This window comes from Ambystoma mexicanum, chromosome 6q, assembly GCF_040938575.1.
Source record: "Ambystoma mexicanum isolate Mex_15411 chromosome 6q, UKY_AmexF1_1, whole genome shotgun sequence".
NCBI classification, from domain to species: domain Eukaryota; kingdom Metazoa; phylum Chordata; class Amphibia; order Caudata; family Ambystomatidae; genus Ambystoma; species Ambystoma mexicanum.
In genome coordinates this window covers 1,522,461,958-1,522,488,262 of record NC_090937.1, presented here as the reverse complement: position 1 = coordinate 1,522,488,262, position 26,305 = coordinate 1,522,461,958, and positions in this window count along the sequence as shown.

The window sequence follows — 26,305 nt, the reverse complement described above, 5'->3', positions numbered from 1 at the left end:
CTAGTTTTGAGAATCAATTTAGTGCTTTACAGAGGCATACATGAATATGCTATCCTGTTGATGTGCAACTAAGTGTGATGTACCAGGGAGTCCTGTGATGAGCTACCAACATGGATTCTGCAGCAGTGCTCCCAGTTTTTCAAGTTGGAGGAGGATATGTGTCCTGTACCCTTCATACTGGAGACTGGCTGGTGTTGTTCAGGTGAGTTGTTGATCAATATCGGACTGATGGGTGTGTCATCTGGCAGTGATGGCCTGGGGGTACTGGCAGAGCTCGGAACGGTGTACTGTCAGATGGCTGCCTGGGCTAGTGACCTTGGTGTGGGAGGGTGGTTGATGTTGTCAGTACTTGAGGAGGCTGCTTGGGGTAGTGGCTGTAGTGAGGGGGACTGGTGAGTGGTGTCAGTACTTGAGGGGGCTGCCTATGGTAGTGGTGGAGGTCAAGGGGGCCGATGGGTGGTGTCAGTACTTGAGGGTTCTGCCTTGAGGTAGTAGTAGAGGTCAGGGGGGCTGATGGAGGTGTCAGGACTTGAGCGGGCTTCTATGACATAGGGGTGTGGGCCAGCAGTGTGTGCCTTGAAAGTAGGGGTAACAGAAGGACTGCACATCCTTGACTTATGGGGGACAACACACACTCTTTTGCCAGGGTGCAGCCTTGATGTACGTGAGACCACACGCACTTTCACACGGTTGAAGCCTTGACTTAATCGGGACCACACACGCAGTTTTGAAGAGGTGCATGCGGTTTGGAAGGGGTGCAGCCTTGACATGCAGGGCACCACTCCCTGTTTCTCCCTTGGGTAAAGCCTTGACATACGGGGACTATGCACGTAGTTTTGCTGGGGCTCGGGATGGTGATGCAAAGGTAGGCACAAAGCTTCTTCTTTGGCAATGGTTTGTCTTTACGTGGGGCATGTTGTGGGCATTCCAGGCACAACTCAATTTTATTTGCGCATCTGGTTGCTTGCGGTTGGAAGTCCATGTATACGCAGAGCACGTATGGGCAAAGTTGGTTTACATGCACAATACTTTGTGGGGTCATTGCACGTTTACAATTAATCAGCCCCTAAATTGCTCCATTTCACTTTTTGCCACATTTAATGAATTTTCTTTCTCTTTCTCCAAAAAACCTCTCTATTCTGCCTCTTAAACTGTAAATAGTAGACACCTCCATTTGTCTTGAAACAAAAATGAAAAAAAAAATATACATTCCTCATCATCAAAAAAGGTTTATTTCATAAATAATCTATAAAACATGTAAAATACAAAATACATGGGCGGCCATTACGAGTCCGGCGATAATAGGGTTGTAGCTGTAATTTTGACCAGTGGAATTATTGTTATCGCTGTTACATGCAGTGGAATTTCCGCCGTATCACAGCCTGTCGGGAGTAATGAAATTTTCATTGAAAGAGGGCAGCCCGGCGGTAAATCCGCTGATACCCAGCAGAATTACCATTATAGCTGGCCAATCAGCACTAATTCTGCCAGCGGAAATAGCATTTTCCCGGAATGCGAAGCATAGCGGCAGCTATTTTGAAAAACTCAATGCACCCTAAATCCTCCACTTCCTGTAGCCATCCAGATCCACATGTCACAGAAAAAAATGTCCCAAGAGAGGGCCAGAAGGAAGGTGCCCGAACATCAGCTGCGAAAGCCAAAATTCAGCGAGAGGGAGCTCCATGTCCTCCCAAATGGGGTGATGGCCCATTGTGAGGAATTGAATGGCACTCGCCAGAGAAAAACTGCTGGGCTGCGGAAGTCTGCAATCTGGCATCGATCAGCCAGAAAGTTACAGCCATAGGTCTGATCCCTCGGGATGCTGAGGACTGTCGTAAAAAGGATGAATGACCTTCGGGTCAGAGTGCACAGCCTCTTCTCCCAACACAGACAGGAGGCAATAGCTACAGTAGGTGGCACAATGGAGCCCCTTGCCCTCACTACATGGGAGGAGTAGGCAAGCACCATCCCGAATATGGAGGGTATTGAGGGAGGCAGTGAAGCAGAGGTTGGCGCCAGCAGCCAAGAGGGAAGAGGTGAGTTTGTCCTCCCAGCACATGCACAGGGCGAATGACCAAGAAAAGAATGTGTCCTTTGGCTCAGATGGGCCCAATGGCCAGGGTTAGATTCCGGCTAAGTCGGTATTAGGCCCGGCCGATCAGGGCTACTGGCCTGGCTGCCACATTAGTACCCTGCCACGCCAGCTCAGGCAGAGACCTCAAAGGGCACCTCCAAGCTGGCATGGATTCTAAAGGTGCCACAGGTGCCCTATTTTAATTAAATGTGCTCCACTCTCCAGCTTGCACTGACAAGAATACAGTGCAGCGGTTCTATGTGATATGTTTGCGGGAAAAATCCCACGGCCGTAAAGACCTGTTGTAAGCGGGCGGAGACCCCCTCACAGTCCCCTATACTCCCCTTAGATTAAATGATTTCCTTAACCCACCCCCCATACATATAAGTGCGTTCTAAAGTGCAACAAAGACACTGTATTTTCAGTTGCAGAATTGTTTTCTGCCACCATATCTCTGGACATTGTGGCTGTCAAACCAGCATGGGGTAGGCTTTGAAAGTCTACTCCATGCTGGTTTGACAACTGAGCTGTACTGAAGTGATCAACTCCTTGCTCCTGAATGGGAACGGGAAGTTAAGCACTGAATCAAACTGAGTGCCACAGCAGCACTCCATATAGCTTTGGCAGCGCCAGTAACAATCCAACAAACTTTGCAACCTGGAGGTTCCCGGGGGTGGAGGTGACATATTACATTGGGGTGAGTCAATGTAATCTGCTGCCCCCACCCCCAGGTAGGGGGTGTACATTTTTTGTAATTGTCCCTAGCACTGCCGAAGCTATACGGAGTGCTGCAGCAAAAACAGCAACAGTGGCACTGTCAAAGGTAAAGCCGGCCCTGGAGACCGGCACATGTCCATTAGAATTTTCCACACAATGCATGCCCATGCTGAGCCAGTTGCAGGCAAGGGTGATTCTGCCAGTTGCAACTGAATAGAAAGACCACCTTGGCAGCTCAAGCTTCAAAGAGCCCTCACCCATGGGGTAGACACACTCAGAAGAGACCATAGTCACCATGTCGTGGTCACATGCAATTCCCCAGGTACTACCATACCCTATTGCCCAGGTGGGGGGGTCCCTAAAACAAATAGAACATTTGACTAACAAACCAATGTACAGGAATGTACAATGCCTGAGAGCAAGTAATGTGTGCCCCTACATGCTCGCAGCCAGCTCGGATGAGGCAGAGGAGGAGGGTGAAGGCCCATCGATGACCCGGCCCTTCAGGGTGACAACCTCAACCATCACCCCTGAATGGCCAACAGACAAGAAGGACAGCAACACCATGGGACACCAAGGTCTAGCAGCACTACTCCTGTCACTGCCAGCACAGGCACTGCACACATTATACATGCTGCAGACAGGTCAACCTCATCTGCAAACCCAACAGCCAGCCAAAGCGGTTGTGATGGATTTCTCAGCTACTGGCAGGCATGCTGCAGTCACTGTAGTACAACGCACCTGACAGGCCCATGATGCGCCCACATCACCTAGGTAGCACAGCCTTCAACCTGGGCAGCATGGCTAGTCATCTGACGGAGACTCTGACAACCCGTCCTATGGATCACCATGTTTCAGCCCCAGCCCTTACATAGCCCTCAACCCATTCTCCAGGCCACACTGGATGCCACAATCATGCTGAGGCTTGAGGCAATGGCTAGGCACCAGTTGGAAATGGAATCAATTGCCAACAAACAATCCCTTCACCTCCAGGCCACCCGGGACTGCATCCAGGGTGCAACATGCTAGATTGTGTGTTCCATGGAGCATGACCAGGCTCAGGCATCTGCTACATCTGCCGCCTTAACTGAATCACGATGCAGCACATCCCAGTACCAGGGTCAGTACAGTACATTTTGGTGACCCCAATGGAGGATTCCAATGAGCCGATCTGAGCACACACTGGCCACGAAGTTGCCGGGAAGCCATGAAGGGGAAGAAGCCACACAAATGGCTCTGAACTTGTAGCTAACGTGTCCTGGAGGTGGAGTTGTGGGGTGGGAGAGGGGGTGGTGTGTTGGGGATGGGGTTGTAGGAAGGGGCGGGGGGTGTGCTGGGGATGGTGTTGTGTGGAGGGTGAATGTGTATGTGACCATTTTAACATTAAAACTTAGTTTACGTGAAGAATTATCAGACCACTCCTTGCTGTGTCCTCTAAACTCAAGTCTGTTTTGGAGTTTCTCTGTTTCCCAAAAGTAATCAGAGGAGCAGCTTCACTGTATTCTAAAAAATATTCAATATGGAAGCCCATAATGAAGGTTGGCATGCCTGTCAGTCTACTTTCTACATAGTGATATTACTCATTTACACTTTTGGTGACTGATCCAAATATCTAAGGAAGCAAGTTACACTCTAATTCTTGTTATGGTCAAAATCAGCCCTCTATTTCCTTGATTATGCCAGTCATACAATATTTGCACCTTCCCCACATTTCCATGCCAAATCAAAGTAAGCTCATGCATACAACAATTCTAAGCCTTGCCCCATCTCTTAAAGCATTATTTTCATAAACCTGTTTGTCTATAAATGTAGACACACACACATGCCGCGGTAGCGGCCATGTAATTATGCTTAAGATGCTAAACCCATAGAAAGAGCACTTTTTGGTCATCTTATGACTTTGCTCTCTCTGGACGAATCCTCACCAAAATCTGTAAGTGGGCCATAAAGTGTATGCCCCACTCTGAATTCTTTTACAAAGTTTGGAGACGTTTGGTCCGGGGGGGCAAAATTATAGGGGGGTCCCAAAATTTCTTTTTTTCCCATAGACTGAATGCAGAAAAGATTTCTGTCATGCCTACAGCCCAGACTGCTGGACGGGTTTTCACCAAATTTGTGACAGGAGCGGTGGCTTGGTTTGTAAATTTGGTGAAAATCCGTCCAGTACTTTTTTTAAAATGACCAAAAAGTGGGTCTCAAAAAATGTGTGAAATCTACGTCCGTTCCGCCGACACACTTCCTGATTCGCTCTGCGGACAGGACACCGATTGGCTAATCGGCTTGTGTCATGTCCACAGACACATGACGTGTTCGCTGATTGGTTGGAGTAAACCGTGAGGTGCGTCACATTGTTGCTTCCATGCGGACAGCACAGCATGGAAGTGAGCATAAATCCAATTTTGGGGAGTGTGTTGGTGTGTAGGAGTGCTTGGAGAGGGTGGGGGAGTAAGAGATGGGTCAAATGCTGTATTTGTTTAGGTGGGAGAAGGCCTTGATGTGTTTGCGGTGTCCGCGGTCACTGCAGTTGTCTGCAGACATACTGAACACTGGGCGCACTACTGGCTATTTTACTTTAGCATGATGTTGGTTTTGGATCGTTAGTAGAGCATTGGGTGAAGAGGGTATGTATTGAAGAGTTTGTGCGTTGGTTGTAATTATTTTTTAGAATGTTAATTGAAGTGGATAGGGTTTGAGGTGGATGTATTATGTTTTTGGGTTGTGATCATTTGGTAGATGTTTGCTTCTATGTGTGTGTTATGCTGCAGCGGTTGTAGCCAGGGCCTAGAGTATTGGGTGCATGGCCGAAGGACCACTGCAGCATAACACACCCATGCTACCAAACATTTTGGCTGTGGTATGTGGGCTGCTTAGGGGATATGTTTTCAAAAATGTGTGTACTGATTGGCAGTAGTTTAATATTGTTCATAGGATAGTGACATGATGTGTGTTAGTTTGTTTGTTGGATTGTGTTCAGAATGTTGGTATTGAAGACTTTAGGCATTTTGGGTTGTATTTATTGGTGAGGTGTTCATTTGCATGGCTGTGTTATGTTGCCTTGTTTGTGAGTCTAATTATTATATACTTACTGTATCCTTTGTTGAGGTTGTATGTAGAGTTTTGGCCAGGCCATGCAGTCAAGATTGTAGTGTTTGGCAACAAGCGCTGCAGCATAAGATTCCCATGGAAGCAAACATTTTGGATTGTGATCTATGGTCAGGTGTTTGCTTGAATGGGTGTGTTATGCTGAGGTGTTTGTGAGTCCAATCATTATATACTTACTGTTTGAATTTTTGTGGTTGTATGCAGTCCTTTGTAAGTAAATGTTGTCAATAATTGGTGGCAATTGGAATATGATATCGATTGCTACATTTGCGTAGCAATTTACACCAGTTGTATTTGAAAATTTTAGTTCGGTGTCCAAGTCATTTGTTCGGCGTGTGGGTTGTTTCTTTGAAGAGGTATTTCTGTTAGTTTGAGCAGTAGGTTTTTCTTTGGTTGTGGTCCTTGAACAAGTATTAGCTTATTATACTTTCTTTGGAGGAATTACTGTGAGATCCTGCAGAGTTTGAGTCTGAAGTAGTTTTTTTGCACTTCTCTGAGGGGAGGAACAGTTTTATTACAAATGAAGAGTAGTATAGCAATGAAGCGATGATGGAAATATCTTGATACATTTACAGGTTCTAGAGAGCAGAGTTCTCCCGGTGTTTTTATATCTATGTTTGTTTTGTTTTTGTTTGCTATTCGTAGGAATTTGTGTAAATCTTCCCATGCATATTCTGCACAGCGTAATGTCACAAACCAAGTGGGTGGGTCAAGGTTTCTTACAATAGAGCGTACATCTCTGTGATGTCAGAACCAGTATTCTTTTGTACCAGACATGTTTGCCAAAAGATTTGTAATGCTTGACTGTAAAATCGCATCTTTGTCTTGCACTTTTTGTAGAAATTGTGTAGCTGACATATTTTGAAAATGGGTACCTCATTTCAATGTATGTGCAACTCCGTAGCCTAGAGTTGCTAGTTCACTTTGAAAGAGAAGGTGGAATATGTATTCCATGTTTTTTCTCAATCTGGGGTTTTCAGAATACATTTGTAAAGAGTGGTATTCTGATGCTGTTATTTGGGTGGGTCTATCATTGTACCTTCCTCCTTTTCCAGTAGAAAAGAGTAGAGAAAAGGCTTGTGCTTCAACACTTTTTTCCCATATGCTGATTGGAGATCCTTTGGCTTGTTACATTTGGTACGTTTCCAGTGCATCATCTATGGTATCGTTAGAGTGTAATGGGTGAATTGTCTAATGGTCTAAAATATTGGATTTTGTAGCACGCTCTAGAAGTTGAAATTGACCAGTTTCTGATGCGTCTTGAATTATTTCTGTGGTTTCCCTCAGGTTTTCTTCAATATCAATTTCTGTGTAGTATTCATTGTTGTCTTTTAGATATTGCAAGGCTTGTCTAACTTTATGTAAATCCACCAGTTGTTGCCAAATCTTTTTGTATTTTGTAGGTATGCCATTTACTACGATAATTAAAGATTGATCTATTGGACGTTGCACTCCCAGAGTGTGTACATTTTTTTTTATAGATCTAATCTAACGGCAAATAAACTACTTTGCCACAAATGCCTTACACTAATTCAGAGGGAAGAAATGTGGCTGTTTTTGGTTTAAGGTATATTATTGCTTGAAATGGGTGCACTGTTTGAATTATGATGCTTTCATATAAGTTGAGTTGTTGCAAGGGTTTTGGTAGTGGGAATAATTCCAAGTTATTTGTGATAGCACGTGATGGTCTTTAGCAAGTTTTCCAGTGCAGTAACTGCAAAGTATTAAGGGGTCAGTCATTTTGTATTTGTTTTCTGCTATAAGATAGAGAGGTAATTGGAAACACTGGGAATCTAGACATAACATACAAAAAAGAAGACAATCTATTTTGTACGTTATGTCTACAGTTTTTGTGCTATTTTTATAAAAATTCCTGCGGCAACACACACACACATGGTTTGGTACTTCAGCAGATGTACTGTTAAACTTTAGTATTTTTTTGTATGTGTGTAGTAGAAGGTTGCCATCTGTAAAGTTGTTGCTAGTCTGTTGTACAGCTATTGCCTTTTGTAAGTGGCTTTCATTTCCAAAATAATTTCTTTGGATATGCTCTATTTCTTCGAGTAGTTCTTTGGCTGCACCATGTAGAAGATTGTTATTTATATTGGCTAGTGCTAAAGCAGGACTTTTGGCATAGTACAGTCTATGAACCAGATTTCTTATAGTTGAATGGTGTGTTGATATCATTTTGATATGGTGGAAGGTGCTTTTACAAATAGGTCCAGAAATGTAGGCAAATTAATGCCCTTGTAGTCCTGTGTATTTGCGCATTGGACATGAGTCCATATTTTGTAGTAGTTTCATTTTGAATTTGTCTTTGCCTTTCACATACTAATTGATGAACTAGCGTAAAGATTTTTTGGCTTTGTTACACATTGATGTGCATGGCCATTTGTAGACTGGACGTATTGGTTCAATGGAATGGAGAGTTGATACTAAGTTTTCTGGGGATATTTTTGTGAGTAGCGCTTCTTGTTCCATAATGGTATTATTAAGTTTTTCATACCCTCGTCCACTGTTATGTATGACAATTTGGTTTATTTGCTTTTGTTTGTATGCTTCTTCGTTGAATATGGTTCTGTGCTTGTGCTTGTGGTGTGACTCCATTCACCTCCACAGATGTTTGTGAAGCTATCTTTGTTGATATTCCTTTTATTGAGAAGTCTTTTATGCAGTTTAGTACTTAGTTTTGTTAGTGGTTTCATTCTGTTTACAATTTAAATAAATAATTTCCTTTTGAGAAGGATTGCACTGTCTATGAGAGCTTCTAGGATTAATTTTCTTCGGTAGGTTTTAAGGGTTGTGCATGATTTCTCTCCTGTTTTTATAAGGTTCTGAATGCTTACTTGTGGCTACATCAAGATTTATAGGTGCAGTGTTAGCACTAATGGTAGCTGCAATCCTGTTAATCACTTTCTGTTTTGTTTTACATTTTGAAAGAGGATACAATGTTTCTGTACTGGAAGCTTGTTTTGTTTCGCTTAATGACTGTATTCGCTGTTTTGCTTGAACTTTTTGCACAAATTCTGCTTATTTTGGAGACTTTTATTTTGATTTTGTTTACTTTTGCTTTGCTTTCTACAGAGTTGCTTTTTGGTAGGCATTCTTTGGGGTCTGTTGGAGGAAAAAGAAAGTGTGGGTTGGGATCTTGTGCAGTGTATGTGTGCTTTGTGCATGAATGTCTGAGTATGATGGTAAGGATGTATGTAGAGGTGTGTGATTGTGCAATGGGCTGCTACTTTAGGTTGGGAAGGCTATTATTGTATTTGTGTGTTACTATACTGGTGTTCAGATGACAATACAAAGTATGCAGCTGGTGAGGGAAAGCACTAATACTGAATCTAATGTTGCAGGGTTAATACAATTGTTTGTTCTACAATACTAGAATTCTACAGTGTTTGAGTAACAGTTAGAACATTATGGCAGTATTGCACTTACTTTTTGGATGGAAAGAGTAGGTTTCTTCTGAGTTCTGGTTCATTCTTCAGACCCTGCTGCTTTTCAGGAGAGTAGTATTCACTGCAATTGTGAAAGAAAGAAGTTAGTAAATATTTGTGTTAATAGCACTGTTGTTAATGTAGACATGGATTTATTTGTTTTTGCAGTAGTAGTGCTTTCTGATAACTGTGCATAGCATGTAAAATATACAGGATGCACTTTCCTTTGTCTATGTGCATCCTGTATATTTTACTTAGAATCTGTTAGTTGAACGTGCTTTAGAAATTATTACAATAGTAAGTGCACAGAGCAGACTTGGCTTCTTAAGGCAGTGTTATTGGATGTTAGGAGATAGGAGATAGGAGATAGAATAAATAATCATATGCTTTTTGTGCTATTTTTACAGGGTAAATGGCAGAAACTGTAGGGAAACGCATGCAATGTATGCATTTGTGAAGGTGTGGGAAATAAAGCAGAAGGATATGAAGGGTTCCGCAGCGCTTATTACTCAGCAGGTGATTACCAAACTACTGGGTGATCCTGTGATGCTTGGAGATGGGAGAGTCTGAAATAAAATAAGGGTTTCAATGAAGGATCTGGTACTTGTGTTGCGGACTGAAGGCAAGGGAGGAGATGTTGTATGTATTGCTTTACAACACTTTACATAGTTGTACATGATGTGATAGACATGACTGCACCTTTGCATAGTTGAATGCTGTCGTAAATTCTAGAACGGAATGGGCAACCAGCTGGAATGAGAGAGCTATCTAGATTGGAAGAACAGTTATAGAGGCATTGGTGTTGTTTCAGCTGGAAGCCTTTAAAAATATATTGGCTATATGTATGCATGAATAAAGATGCATGTACTATTCCTGGCTTCGTATCCTTTTATAACACACTAGAAAGCCTTCTCATATAATTATACTGTTATTTGTCACATCGTTTAACATGAAATGACACACTTTGTTAGATAGATGTGTGTGTTGTGTCTGATTACTATTATAATAATTTCTAAAGGAAGTACAAATTATAGAATGTATGTTAATTATGCAGAATGTATAGAAAGGAAATTATATGTGCATCCTATGCACTATAATGCATGAAATGCTATTATGATTGAAATGTGGATAAGTAGGTGGCAGTGGTTACAGAAATGATGGAATGAATGAACAAAATAATAGTTTGCACATTACAGTTAGTAATATCGTTATATAAAAATGTGGAGAGCAGACAGGTTTGCAAGTGACACTTGATCATAGCAGATGGGACAATTGACAGTAAGTTATTTTTTGCAGGTTATACAGAGTAAGTGGCAGTTATTCTGTTTATATGCATTTATACAAGAGCTGTAAATGTACTGTGCAGAAAATAGTCATACCTGTAGTTTGTGTTCATGCATGTGGATGTGCATGAATCTGCAAGTAGACATTTTGGAGAGTTTTGTAGTAGTTGCTGTAGGTGCTTTGCAATGACAGCCCAATTGTACTCAGAGTGATCAACAGTAAATCTAAAGTGCTGAACTGTGATGATGGAGTTAGATGTACATGTAGAGTTCTTGGATGTGATTAGTGGATGATTGTGTAACTGCTTAACAGTAGCCAATGGGGGAATGGTGTAGAGAGTGAAGTGAAAAGGGTAGAAGGGCTGCCACAGTGTTACGTGCTCTGCGGACACCGTCGCTGTTTGCGGACAGAGGGCCTCATTACACGGAAGGCGGTAAGGGTTAACGGTCACCGTTAATGGCAACGGTGACCGTTAACCCTTACCGCCGTACTACGAGGTCCCTTTGCGGGTTGGAGGATTTAACGCCTGCTTCTTGCAGGCGTTAAAATCCAACCCGCTAAGGGACCTCGGAGCTAATTACGGCACCGCAAAATTGCGGTGGCGTAATTAGCGCCTTCCCCATTTCCATAGAGCCCTATGGGGCAGAAATGGGAATGGGGAAGGGCAATGGCGGAAAGGGGATTTACCGCCCCTCCAACCTTGGAATGGGGCGGTAAATCCCCTTTTCGCCAAGGCGGTGCCGGTATTTTACCGGCATGAGCCATGGCGCTAATAGCGCCATGGCTCACCGCCTACCGTGTAATGAGGCCCAGAGCGTGCCACATCCGGGGTTTCTCAGCAAATCCAGCATGGAAAGGGGACTGTAGGTATTAGCCAATAAGGTGTTGAGGTCCTGCTTTGTATGCTTTGTATTGAGAGAAGTTGTGTGTGGTGAAGATGGCAGAGGTGGAGAAAGTCAGGGGCCCTCATTACAACCTTGGCGGAGGACCATGGTGCTATTAGCACCATGGTCCATGCCGCTAAGGTTACGATTCCGCTATGGTGGATGGCGGAATTACCGCCCCATTACAAGGGGAGTGGGGCGGTAATTCCCCATTCACCAATGGCCCCTTCCCCATTCCCATTTTTGCCCCATAGGGCATAATGGGAATGGGGAAGGCGATAATTACGGCACCGTAAATTACGGTTGCCGTAATTATCGGCAAGGTCCCTTAGCGGGTTGGTTTTTAACGCCTGCAAAAAGCAGGCGTTAAAGTCACCATCCCGCTAAGGGACCTTGTTATCAGGCGGTAAGTGTTTAACCGCGCCAACGCTCTTTACGGTGCCGTTAAACACTTACCGCCTGGGTTGTAATGAGGGCCAGGGTGTTGGTGCTCGGAGATATGTTTGTGAATGGTTTGGAGCAGTATGCTAAATGTAGGAATGTGGCTAACAATTTTGAGGTAAAAGGAGTGGAGGTGGTGTGGAGCACTGTGCCTGGTTCCAATTTGCAGGCAATGCTAGAAATTTGTCAAGATATGTCTAGGGTTAACAGTCCATATTCGGTTGTCCTGCACTATGGTGCTTTGCATTTGCGCGATGTCAGTGCCCCTACTTTGTTGGAAGATCTGGAAAACTTGGTTCAGGTAGCAATGAAAGTACTTCCAAATGCCAAGGTTATTTTTTCTAGTTTGGTACCTAGGGCAATATGGGATAATAGTTTTGTTTTTTGTACTCAGCAAAATGCTGCTAGGTGTTTAATCAACCGAGGCATGTTTGCTTTTATGATTAGAGCTGGCATGTTCTTTTGCAACAATGACACCATTTATTCTGGTAAGGTTGTTTACTTTAGAGCAGATGGCATGTCTTTATCTTTTATGGAAAATTCCATGTTGTTTCGGAACATAAGGATTTCTTTGGAGAAGCTAATGTGAAGATATTTGGAGGAAAATAAGGAAAAAAAAAAAATGTACCAAATGAAAGGTGTATCTGAAGCATCTGCAAAAAAAACAAAAAAAGGCTCTTGGTGCACACTATTTAAATTTTCATTGCCCACTCTCAGATTTTTCAATTTGTCTGCGGACACCGCAGTTTTCCGCAGACAGTGTGTATTACATACAGGAATTTGAGGCTGAGAGGCATGCAAATAAGACTGTGCAGAGCAAGGGATTGTTCAATAAGGTTTACTGGGTGTGATGTGTAAGTAGAGATTTTGTCAGAAAATCTTTTTCCTGAGAGGAGAGCAGATAGCTATGGCTGTTTGTTTCAGAAAGCAGATTGTCTGGATTTTGGGAGATTCGTGGATAAATTGGTTGGAGGTGCATGCAGATTACTGTAGAGTGGCTGCACATCTTGGATTACCTCATGTGGAAGTGCACAGACATGGAGTGCATGGAATGAAGGGGCTGGATTTGGTACCTCTTTGTGCTACTTTGGTGACACAGTGGGCCTCATTACACGGACGGCGGTAACCATGGCACTATTAGCGCCATGGTTGCCGCCGGTATTTTACCGAGTCCGCCATGGTGAAAGGCGGAATTACCGCCCTATTCCAAGGTGTGGGGGCGGTAACTCCCCATTCACCATGGCACTTCCCATTCCCATTTTTGCCCCCATAGGGCTCAATAGAAATGGGGAAGGCGGTAATTACAGTACCACAAATTGCGGTACCGTAATTACCTCCAAGGTCCCTTTGCGGGTCCCGTCCTTAACGGCTGGTAAAACCAGCCGTTAAGGTAGGGTCCCACAAAGGGACCTCGTAGTAAGGCGGTAAGGGTTTACCGGCACCAGTAAACCCTTACTGCCATCCGTGTATTGAGGCCCAGTGTCATTGTTGAGGGAACAGTTTAGGACATGTCTCTAGAATCTCTTTGCAATTTGCAATGAAAGAAGGGCTTGGGAAAGTCATGGACATGTTTCCAAAGTCCTGAGTAATTTTTTATCGTATTGCGCAGAGGCAAATGTGGCTTCGTTCTTCTTCATTTGGTCCACAAATGGAGAAAGCGACGCGCAATGTTAACAAGGCTGTCTTGCCTTTTTGAGAGATGTTGGCATGTCCTCTTTTCACAATGAAAATATTATGTTTTGTAGTACACACATTTTTCGCAGAGATGGAGTACATCTTACTTATACTCGCAATCAGATTTTTCTGCTAAATATACAAAATGCATTGTAACCTTTTTTGGAATTACAGCAATCCATTTTGCAGTAGGTTTTGACCATTTGAAGTTTTCAAAACACCAAAAAACACCACAAAAAGGATCTTTTCAGAGCCACCACTTCCTCCCAGAGAAAACTGCATGGTTCTGACAGGGCAGCACCCAAATTTGCACAGGACCCTGCAGCATTTCATTGACACATCTAACTCCGAACTGAGAAAGGTGGCTCTGAAAAGAGCCTTTTTTTGGAAAGGAAGGGAAAGGAGGGTAAGGAAGAGGCAGCAACGACGGGGATAAGAAAGGGCAGGTGGAGAGAGGAAGATGTTGGTTGGGCCTTAATCTAATAATGGCCAGTTCTTTTCATGCTCTCGTAACGCAGCCTCGAAAGCACTTAGAAGGTTCTCCCCCCTGCAGAGTACTGTGTCACAGTACATGCACAATCCTGTGACCCTTGAAAGGTAAGAGTCAACAGCATCATGTATGGCCTGCGAGGCAGCTGGAGGGATGCGCTGCCCACAGGAGTCTCTCTTGTGCTGGCAGGAGAAGAAACGGAGGTTGCTGCAGGGGAACTCAACCTACTGCATTTATCGCAAGGTACAACCTTACGAATAGCCCCACCACGGAAAGACCTTAGGTGTCACTTCATTGAAGTAGTACCATAGCTGTACAAACCCTGTTTGCCACGACTCAGTACCAATTAGTACTGAGTGCAGCAAACCTTGTTTGCACGAGCTTTTGGTACTCCATTAAGAGTGGCAAACAACCTCCACACCCAAGATTCATGGTGAGAACTACTAGTAGGGACTTCCTCTAGCTCATCTTTGTCATCCTCTTCATCACTCTCCTCTGCATCCTCACGCCTGTTCCCCTCTGCAGGCCCTTGGGGAGGTGATGGTGGTGGAGGGGGTGGGGTGGTGCTGAGACAGCAGTAGCACCAGCAGGAGCCATGGATGCCATCAGGATAGCTGTCAGGAACGAGGAATAGCAAAAGCAGGTCCAGCAAGGATCATTCTCCATTAGTGCTGTGTCCCCAGCTCTGGGGTGTGGCCTTTTATAGGGGTGCTGGGGCGTGCTTCATGGACACCCTCGCCATCTGCGAACACTTTGAATACCAAGAAAGGGCTCAAAAAGTAATGCCAGGGACATTGTCTGGAACATGTGCAAGGGTGTACTTTCACTGGAAAATACCTTGGATTGCTCAAAAAATCACTTTTTAAATGTCCGGGGGCCCGGACTGTGTTCGCGAACACAGACCCACGCTGAGCGTGGGTGAGTTCACATGATGACGTTGCTGACACGTTCGCGAATGGGACAGCTGTCCGTAGGACACCAACTACGCAGGGCCAGTTGTGTGCATGCGTGCGGGTGTTCTAGGGACAGTGTTCCTGTCCCCGAACTAATTAAAAGTGCGACACACATGCGGCAGACATTACCGGACAGGTGTGATGTTCGTAGGAGCCAATGGTGTGGTACGCATGTGCGCAGGTGTTTTACGGACAGTGTTCAGGTCCCCGAACGAAATAAATGTGCGTCACAACTTTGCGGACGGGATATGTGTTCTACGGACATATTCACTCTGGTTGTGGACAATGCGAACAGGGGGAATGTTCTTAGGACACCTTATTTTAAATAGTTATGGACATGCAGAAAGGATTTAGTGTCCTTTTGACTATGGACAGTGCAAACAGGTATATTGTCCTTAGGACATCCCCATTTCGATTAATTGCGAACCGGCAGACATCTTGTGTGTCATAAGCACACCTCCATTTTGATTGCAAACAATGCGAACAGGTACAATGTCCTTAGGACACCCCATTTTGGTTAATTGCGAACAACCCGGACACCCGCACTGACCGTGGACACCCTAACTGCCTTTTTAAAAATGGTGATGTCATCTTTGATGTCCTGGGTGTTAGTCTTAGCAGTGTACGGTGGTGGCGCGGATGTTGCTTAGCTTACCATAACTGTCGAATTTCAGGTGGTTTTCGGTTTTATGTGTAACCATAACATCCCTTTAACAACGTTTTTTCACTGAATTTCATAGGTTATTAGTAGCGCGACTTAACCATAACGGCCCTTTAACAAAGTTTTTTTACTGAACATATATATATATATATATAGATATATATATATATTCATAAAGTTATGTACACACAGTGTTTCAACCATAGTTTATTTTATTTACAATTTACAGCAACCCTTAAAGATGAAAAAAAATGTTCTTACCAAATGATATTCTTTTGAGGTTGATAGTTGGCAAATTATTGGGACATGGTTGGGTATGCCAAGTAATCCTCGCACAATATAGTGAGTGGCAACATCCAGCCCTGGTGGCCACCCCACCCTTATATACATGGGTAAGGCAGCTGACTTTGACAAAATATATATTTGGAGAGCAGCTTGTAATTCCACTAACATGGACTATTCACAGCTGGCCACAAACACTTTAGATATCTCACTCCTTGTAAACCGCCTCTGCTGTCTCAGGTGTTCCATTTGAAGGCAGAGGGCCTCATTCTGAGGTGGGCCAAAGGGATACCGGGCACCGGTAATGACACTGGTGCCAGTAATCCCTTTGCACCCTATTCCGAGGTCCCTTAACGGGTCTCTCCCTCATGGACAGGACCTGTTAAGGGATACCGGGGTCAATAACGGTACCGCAATTTGCCGTGCCATTATTGACGCCTTCCCCCTTCCCATTGAGCCCTATGGGGGCGCAAATGGGAATGGGGAATGGCTTTTACAATGGGGACTTACCGGACCCGCCAAGGTCGGACTGGACCGGTAAGTCCCCATTGAACAAGGGCAGACACGGTCCCGTTATTGTTGCTAGTCCTGTTGCTAATAGCGCCATGACTAGCACCAACCTCGTACGAGGCCAAACTGTTCCAGTGGATCTTGCACTTGACCAATTGTTTTATACCTAACCCAGTGCCTGACATGAGCTTCAGTACATAGCAGGAGCACCTATGAAAACACTTTCAGTGGTGATTTTTCTCTATCCCCACAGTATGCACTGTTGGTATTGATAGACGCTCCTCTCTTACCCTCCATCTTCGCTCCCTCTGTTGCGCCCACTCCTCTCAATAGTCGCTACTCATGAATCATCATTTTATGAAATGGCAACCTGCTGCTGTCATGTAGATACCACAAAGCGTTCTGTAACATTATAAATATCCACACATAATAATAGCCAGCTCATGCATACCACCCAAGCAATGTATTTGGAAGGCTTGTGACTGATGAAAAGAATGTGCTTCTTCCTCTGACATGCAGGGGTATATTGGTTCATGAAAAAAGAAGATTTTGAAATTGAGTTTCTTAGAAGGTATTAGTCAAGATGCGGTCAGGTAAAAAGGGAACAGTAGTGTTCCTGGGAAAAGGCCACTTGTGTGACTCACAATTTACTCCAGGATTCCCTGCATGACTATACATGCGTTTATCTATATATTCGGAAGATGTGTATGGTTCAGCATTGGGCATTTTGGGCTGCAAATTGCATATGTTGACAGCAGGCGCACCTGTGGGGTTATGCCTTACCATTTGGTCATTGTGCCAGCCATATGTTAGCGGCATTTGGGCATTTGAGGAAGCATTTGTAATTTGACAGCCACATCTATTGTTCGTATTTCTAGGAGCTAGATCATACTGATAAATATACCACCATCCTTCACTGATGCTATTTTGCAATTCACGATTTAAGAGTCAATAGGAATTATTAGACAGGTTATTCAAATACTATATTTTCAATTAGTAGTTCAAGATCATAAATCTTGAGTGAGCTTAAGTACATCCTCAAATTCCCAATCGAATCTAAATTTGACAACTTTGAAATTATTAATGGATTATCTAAATATAGTCTGGTTAAGAAAAACCCCTAAAAGATGTTTCTGATACGCACAGCTGTAAAAAAACAAAACACGTGGGCATTATAATTAAACATATAAACGCAGACAGTACTTTGATTAAAGACACATTCAAAATATCGTTGCACCTTCAGTAAAGAGTTGAGTCATTCTTCTCAGTTTCCGGACTAGAAAATAGAAGACAAACACAGAAATCCAATAAGAAGCAATTGAATTGCAGGGACAAACCAGATGTTCTTTCATTGTACGTATGTTAGGCAGGCTCAAACAAGCTCTCAGCATTCGGAAAGAAGCAATTCCATTTCATTTTGGAACAATGTCAAGTAAATCTCCGAAGAATGACTTAGCACGATGTAAAAAATAGAAAAGTGCAGTTCTTGAGCTACACACCACTTTATTTATTTAGCATTTGTGTTGGTTAGTTCAAATCTTACACATATACATTATAGCCATGTAAAACACAAATATACACATTATCACATACAATAACAAAATCACGTTCATTATACACCATTCCATTTGATACCTCCTTTAAAACACGAGATTCAAATTATGATAAACGATATACCCACAACATTCCAATTAAAACATGTCTTATCACCCATGAGAATCAATTAAGTTGATATACTTTAAACATAATACTTTTGCAATAGTTGATAACATTGAAAAAAACACTGTAAAGTCTTTTCCACAATTCACCAATGCTCATAGCTAAGTCAGAACCAATTTACTGGCAGGAAATGTTGATCCCAACTCCGCTAAGGTGGGAAAATGAATCACTACATGTTTGAACATTTCCACAGCATGGGCAGAGCAACAAAAACGGCAAAGCAGTACTTATTATGTGTATCTCTCTCGTTGCGAGTGAGTTCGACTTAATTCTCATGAAGGAATGAAAGCATTTCTGAGTCTAGCATTTGGAAAAGTGCTTAAATAGTTTGGAAGCATACCTAGTTGTTTGTTTTCTTGAGAAAAGGACCTATGTAACTTACATTTGCCTCCGATCTCACGTCCGGCACCAATCGTACTCAGTCTTTTAACCAAGGGGCAATTTTGTACCAAAACATCTTCCTCTAAATTCAGTACTTCCAATTGCAATAACCATACTCATCTTAAGGTCACCAATATTCCATCTCACTCAGATCCCATATGTTTGTAAATATCATAATACAATTTGTCTCCCTTAGCCATTATATTATTCCTATACAGGCATAGAACCTTCCAAGTGTACTGAGCAGTCCACGAAATGATCCCTAATTCATACCTCAAAATAACTACAGGAACACAGTTCGGCATGATAGGGCTTTCTGTCAACTTCTGCCCTCCATCCTTTCTAGCCAGTCTGGACTCACTTGATTATTAAAGTCCAAGTCGTACATAATCATTGGAACAGCCTTAATGTGTTAGTAATTCGTCAAAGGTTTAATTGTAAACCTTTCATAATTCCTATTAACATACATCAATTAGGCTACTGAATGTTTGGTCTTTTTTAATAGTCTCTCTTCTAATATTGCTTTTTGGGTCCTAGAGACCAAATAAAAGCCCAAATATTTTAATTCGTGTACCCCTTATAAAGCCTCTGTCCCTAGTTTCTACCCAAAACCGTACCTTCCTTTGGAACTTATGACCTGTGTTTTCCTCACATTTATTTTTTATTTATTATGTTTTGTTATAATAAAGGTTATTATACCGTGTACTGTCACCACCTGCATGGACCCTTGGTTCTCTGGCGGATTTGTAAAGCAAGGTTAGTAGGAATGAGTGGAAGAAAAGAGCAACGGAGCTGTGATGTGCTGTTGGCAGCTTCAGTTTGGTTTACATCATTCGCTGAGCACAGGTGTGATTTTTGGTTGGTAGCCATCATGTGCTGTTGTGCAAAGCTATGTGTGGTATGTTTTGTTGATGTGGTGTAGCGAAGTGCGTGCGGTTTGTTGTTTTGTTGAGGTATAGTCGTGTTTAGTTCTAGTTTGAGAAGTGAATGCAGAAGTGCACTTGTTTTAGTAAGGTGGTTAGTGGTATTACCCCATCCTACCCTCACTGATTTGTTTGAATGTGGCTCGTGTCTCCTCTCCATTCATTTATTCTCGAATGCTACACTTACCACTCCTAGGTTGTGTGTGGAAGAGTGGGTCTGCAACACACATGCAGCAAAGCACTTTAACATATACACAGTAGGACATTATGTTATATCAGGTTGTAGAGTGTAGTGTTACATTCGGTTATAGAGTTGAGACATGCCCCCATTATAAAGTTTCTGTTTGATAATGTGAGCTGCCACTGGTCCTTGTGAGCAAGAGAACGGCCATTTTAGTTTAACATCAAGGGTTATAGGCTGCAAAATACATCATGATATGTTGTTAAATTGATTCTGGGATTGAAGGCCCCTTCAATTGAATTCCATCGTGTGGTGAGTGCAAGCACCTCAAGGTCAGGATGATTTTGTACAAAAAGCAGACATTGATTAATTGTTGCAAAGGAAGTGGCCCCCATAACTTCAAACACAATCACAGACAACCAGGACCCGTCTAAGGCAAGAGGTGAAAAAATCCACCATGGACACAACATGGCATGAGTTATAATGTGAACACTGCGCCCCCAGTACAACGAAAGGCCCTGTTTCTGTGAGGTAACTACATTATTAATTTGACGAAAATAGCGAAATTAACTTTGAACAGCAGTGCGTCAGTTTGGCTGTTCATCAAAAAGATAGCGGAAAGGTCATGGTGTACTGATTTCGGGCTTGTATCGAGACAGAAGTAGCTTATAATGCAGGTGCAGGCTGTAAAGAACAGAGAAGCCCAATTATAAAGCTCATATCTGTTCTCTCATTTGTTATCCCGCATCCTCATTGGTCAATCTCAGTGTGACGTGAAGTCTCAACGTTATCTAAGAAGATTATGGTCCAATTAGTCCAATTAGTACAGACCTTTGTCAGGAATACATTGTACTTGCGGCCAATGAAAATACGATCTGAACATAAAAACGGTCATGGATTAAGGGTGGGGGCTTTGTGTGGCAGTGAGGGAGAATCTGCCAATGAGCGGGCATGATGTATAGGATTCCATAGCAGTTTTGTGACATGTAACCAATCATACTGTCAAATGCTCACTGTGTAATAATGACTGCACGTATGCATGTATACTAATGTACCTGTAACCAAGAGACCTCACGGTCGCCTGTGAACCACTTAATCTAAAACTCTACAATATTTCTTTTAACAGCGCCTCGATGCCTCCGGGATGTAAGTGCGCTACACAAATGCAAATAAATAAATAAAAATAAAATGAATAAATATTTTGAATTTTGAGGTATTGAATTATTGTAACCCTTATCAAATATGTATTGCATCATTAAATAGTTTGGCATTCAATGGGCGTATTGAGACAGTATTCAGTGTTGCGCTGTGTGCTTTCTCCCAGTTGTTCTCGAAAATCTGTGTTCGTTTTCCAGTTTGTGCATTCCATTTTTGAGTATTTTTTGTCTCCTAGTTTTGGGTCGTTTTGGGACAGCTGCACCTTTTTCACAACCTTTGTAACTCAAGCTCTAGGAGATCATCCAAGTCAGCAGTAATAGTTTTTATTGTGGAGAGAGCGTGGTTCCAATGGATACTTCTTAGAAGCACATTTCTATCTGAATCACCCTCCTGAAGGATGCTAAAAGCAGACGAGTTCTATTTGTAAAATTCACAGGGAAAACATGATCATTTCTAAGAGCAATTATTGAGCCCACAGATGGCCACCCACCACTCAAGCAGGTAGCCTCTCGTTGAATTAATTGAAAACCAACCCACCATATGGGTGAGGTAGAGCAGACCTCCTGCAAAAAGATGATAGAACAACCCCTCTTTACGGGTTAATTTCTCAAAACCACATACCGGGGCAGAATTCCTAAGCAACATTCTGAACTAAATGCAGCTTTGGTTATGCATTCTCAATTCGTTATCCTTTGATAACACACCTGGCAACCATGACCAATCACTCTCAGACTGTGTAGAGCCTGAGGCTTGCACTGTAAAAGAACCCTTTCATCTATCTACCTTATCCATTCCCCCACAAGATAGGTCTGACCCAAACATATGGTTCAATTGGTTGCCATAATGTGTTCCCTCAATCGAACGTAAGTACTCACTTGGGTTTTGACTTGGTATCAGCTCGTACCCCGTCTGTCTAAAAGCCTTAGTTTCAGCGAACAACATGCCAAACAACTTTCGATGGACTTCTTAAGGCTACAATATGCGTACATGCCTCAACAAAGAACTCATCCTGAGATAACCCGTTAGTGGTAATTAATCAAAGGCAAGGTTTCTCAGCCAACAACAGTAATACATTTGAGCGATTCACAATTAGTTGACCACCTTTGTGAAAAACTGATTCTAAAATTAAATTAATACAAGAAAGGGAGATGAAGCCTTTCCCAAATTGTTGGATTTTGCACCCACCAAATTAGAGTGCACCCCCTGATTAGATCCACAATTGACGGTAGCTTTCCTTTTATGTTCATTTGAACATTGTGTAAAGCCGTCTTGATATTTGACTTTTTACGTCGACAATGTAGAATTTTAAGTTTTTGTCCGATTGTCATTTTCTACTGTAGTGCTGTGCTTTGGCACTCCCATATCAGTCACTTCTCCCCAATTACAGCCCACAGATTTATTCATTTTTTTGTTTATTGGACATGTAGCGGTTAGGGCTGAATTCACATGGAGGACTTTTATGCCTCTTTCGGAAGATCGATCATCCTTTATATTTGCAGTTTTTTCTCCCACTGGGTGACGTCCTTTCACTGACCCCACTGTGCGATGTGCTTTTACTGACCCCTTTCCCATTTACCTGCTCTGCAGCCTCTTCCGTAAAATATAGCGAACTTAGGAATTTTCTTGAGTTTTTCTGGTTCGCCCTCTTTATATATTTGATTTTTTCTTTTTTCTTTTTTTTTAACTTTCTTTATTGGCAAGGAATAGCAACAGACATACAACACAGTACAACAGCAATTTGTATTACACGTTCAGGTTAAGCAGTACGTATAGGGGGTTTACAGAGGGGGATGGGTTTGCAGCCTGTTGGTCATTTCACAATCAAGTTCCTAATTCATTCTATACATCAGGTAGGGGAGAAGAGAGCAGTTCTATATCATCCTTACTGTTCAGGTAGCTGCAGAAATCCTTCCACACATTTTTCGGGCGGGAGTTCATGGGAAGGGAATTAATATAGTCTTCCTCACATATTTGAGTTCAAGCAAGGGCCTTCAACCACATCTCGAGGGGGGGAGGGGAGATCGGCGCTTCCAGCACTGTAGTAAACATTTTTTGGCAACCATGGCCCCAACATTCAGGAACCTAGACACTTTCTTTGCCCCAACCCCCTCCCACGCCCTGAATAGTATAACAAGTGGATCAGGGCCGATATGAATCCCCACTATCTCTGAAAGGGCTTCAGTCACTGCTTCCCAATACGGGACCAGCGCACTACAGGACCAAAACATGTGGGTATGGTCGGCCTCAGCACATCTGCATCTCGGGCAAACGTGGGACTGGTTCTGTGCAAATTTCCCCACCCTGTGAGGTGTGTAATAGTCGGTTGAGGAGCTTGTATTGCATGCATCTCGATCTGGAATTAAGGGAGACCTTGCATGTGTGTAAGCCCATTTTTGCCCACATGGCATTTGTGATTTCCAATCCCAGTTCATTACTCCATATGTCTTGCGGTTTCTGAGGTGCAACTGCCAACTTTGTAATCAGCATTTTGTACAGGGAGGACGTTATACCCCTACCAATGCCCGAATTGGATGTGCAGCAGATTTCGGGTGAGTCAGAAGGCTCATCAGGGTAAGAGGGCCACATGGCTCGAATTGCCGCTCTAAGTTTTAAATATTTTAACAGCTCCAGTGCCGATCCCGTGTGACCAGGGTGCCATGTCTGCGGGATGATGAATTTCCCTTTGGGGATAGTCAGTTAATGCCAGATATCCCATGTCAACCCAGTGTCCCATGAGGAGTTTGTCATGTGTGGGGGTGAGGCCCGGAAAGTGCCAGATGGGTAGCCACTTATAGTATGGATGATGTTCAGGGTGGGATTGCAGTAGTCGTCTCCATGCCATGATCGTGGTGGCAACTGGATCCGCCGGGGCATCCGTGTAGTATATGCGATAGAGGATTAGGGACATGATATTTACCTCCTCACTTGCAAGTTTCTCAAGTTGCACATGGGGGGAGGATCGGGGTGTTTATAACAGTGCGTGGCATGTTGGGCTTGTGCTGCAATCCAATAACTGGTGAGGTTGGGAGCATTGAATCCCCCTCTCTCATAAGGTAGCGTCATGTGTTGCCACTTCTTGCGGACCGCGCCAGAGTGCCATAGGAATTGGGCACATATAAAGTGCAAGTTTGTGAAGTACTGTTTCTCCGGCCAGATCAGAACATTTGCAAAGATATAAAGAAGCTTGGGAACTACTATAATTTTGATTAGGGACAGCTTGCCTGATAAGGAGAGCGGAAGGTTGCACCACCTTGACATCTTGGCCTCCACGAGTTGTGCAGTAGAAGTATAATTGTCAGCTAGTAGCGAGGATCGAAGTAAAGATACCTGAAACCCAAGATATCTGATGCCCTCTGGAGACCAGCGGAGAGGGAATTCGCACGTCAGTTGGTGGGTAGCAGTAGTGAGCGGGAATATCTCGGATTTAGAGTAATTTATGATAAAGCCCGAAAATGTGCCGATTTTTGTTATATCGCGGATGATTGGGTCTAGTTGTGCAGAAGGGTCCCTGATGTAGAGGAGTACATCATCCGCATATAGTGATATTATTTCCGGTGTGTCGCGCAGTCGAATACCCTTGCAGGTGTGTTTATCTCTGATGCTGTCAGCCATGGGCTCAATAGCTAGCGCAAATAGAATATGGTAGAACGGGCAGCCCTGGCATGTGCCCCTATGGAGCGAGAAGGGTGATGACATTAGGGAATTAACCAGAACTTTAGCCACAGGGTTTGTATATAGTAGTTTAATATAGGATATCATACATGGGCCGATTCCCATTTTCTGCATGACTGCCCACATATATTGCCAGTACACCATATCAAATGCCTTTTCGGCATCCAGGGTAACCGCAACCGTATTAGCTTTAGGATCGATTCTAGACATGACATTGAAAAGCCGATGGATATTAAGGGCTGTTGAGTGCCCGGGAACAAAACCGCATTGGTCTGGGTGGACCAGGTGCGACATTATGGGGAGGAATCTGTTCGCTATTACCGTGGCAAATATTTTGGTATCTGTGTTTATAAGGGATAGGGGCCTGTAGGATCCAGCGTCATCCAGGGGCTTTCCCGGATTGGGGAGCACCGTTATAAGGGCTTCTTTAAGGGATTGAGGTAGGGCAGCCAGACAAAGCGATTCCATCCAGACTTTGTGGTGTAATCTCGGGGCCAAGAGGGCAACATGTTCCTGATAAAATTCTGAGGTGAGCCCACCCGGGCCAGGAGCCCTGATCCTCAGGAGGATAGAAATAGCCTCAGTAATCTCCTGGAGGGAGATCGGGGCATCCAGTTGCTCTCTAGTGGCTCGGGAGATATAGGTCATGGGAATTTGTTCAAGTAGGAGGTCTATGTCGCGGGCATTGTGCTCTGGCTGGGGGGTATAGAGGGCCACATAGAATTCCGCGAAGGTCTCCAGGATGTGCTGGTCTGACCAATGTTGGACAGCATTTGCATCCTTGATGTTGTCAATACGGGTTCTACCCCCTTCCACGTGGGCCAACCTGGCCAGGGTTCGCCCCGGTCTGTCCCCCTCACCATACTTCCGTGCAGCCCAGGGTCGGGCATAGTATTGGACCTCTCTGAGGGCATAGGATTCAAAGGTTTCCAGTTCTGATCTTATCTGTGCTAGATTGGCTGGGCTAGGTGCAGAGGTATATACCTGCTTGAGTTCTTTAAGTTTGGTTTCGGAACGTTGTAGGCTATTTTTTATGTCTTTGAGTACTCCGGATTCCCTGGAGATACACATACCTCTGATAAATACTTGAATGCCTCCCATCGGGTCCCATCGGGTGTGTTGTGGCGTTTGTTGCAGTCGAAAAAGGTGTGGATGTCGGAAAGGATCTCGGCCTCGAAAATTATGTTCCGCAGTGGCTCTGATTTGAAGCGCCAGGTGGAGTGGGTAGGTGAACCAGGCCCCAATTTGATCCGTAGCATCACTGGGGAGTGGTCTGAGAGTGTGCGTGCCGGTATCTGCATGTCTATAGTCTTTCCCATAAGGTCAGTCGATATGAGGAGCAAGTCTATCCTAGAAGAACTATCGTGTACAGACGAGTAAAAAGTGTAATCTCTCGTGTTTGGGTATAGTGATCTCCACACATCACACAGACCGAGTTTGTACATGTGTGTGCATAAGCGGATGGCAGCCAGGGATGCAGCGTGGCAGGCTACGTCCAATCTGTCTAGGTCGTTATCTAGGATCAGATTCATGCCCCCCCCATATAATTGGGATGCTGATGTATTTCAGGAGTAAGGCAGTTACTTCATCAAAGAATTCGGGAGCATCGATATTCGGGGCATATGTATTCACCAGTAGACACTCTGTATTGGCTGTATTGGCTATAGCCGCTACTTTCTTGGCATTTTCAATGTTACAACCCCCAACTTTACCACCCCCCACCCTCACTGCCCTCCCCAACCAGAAGTGTAGTGACACCCAC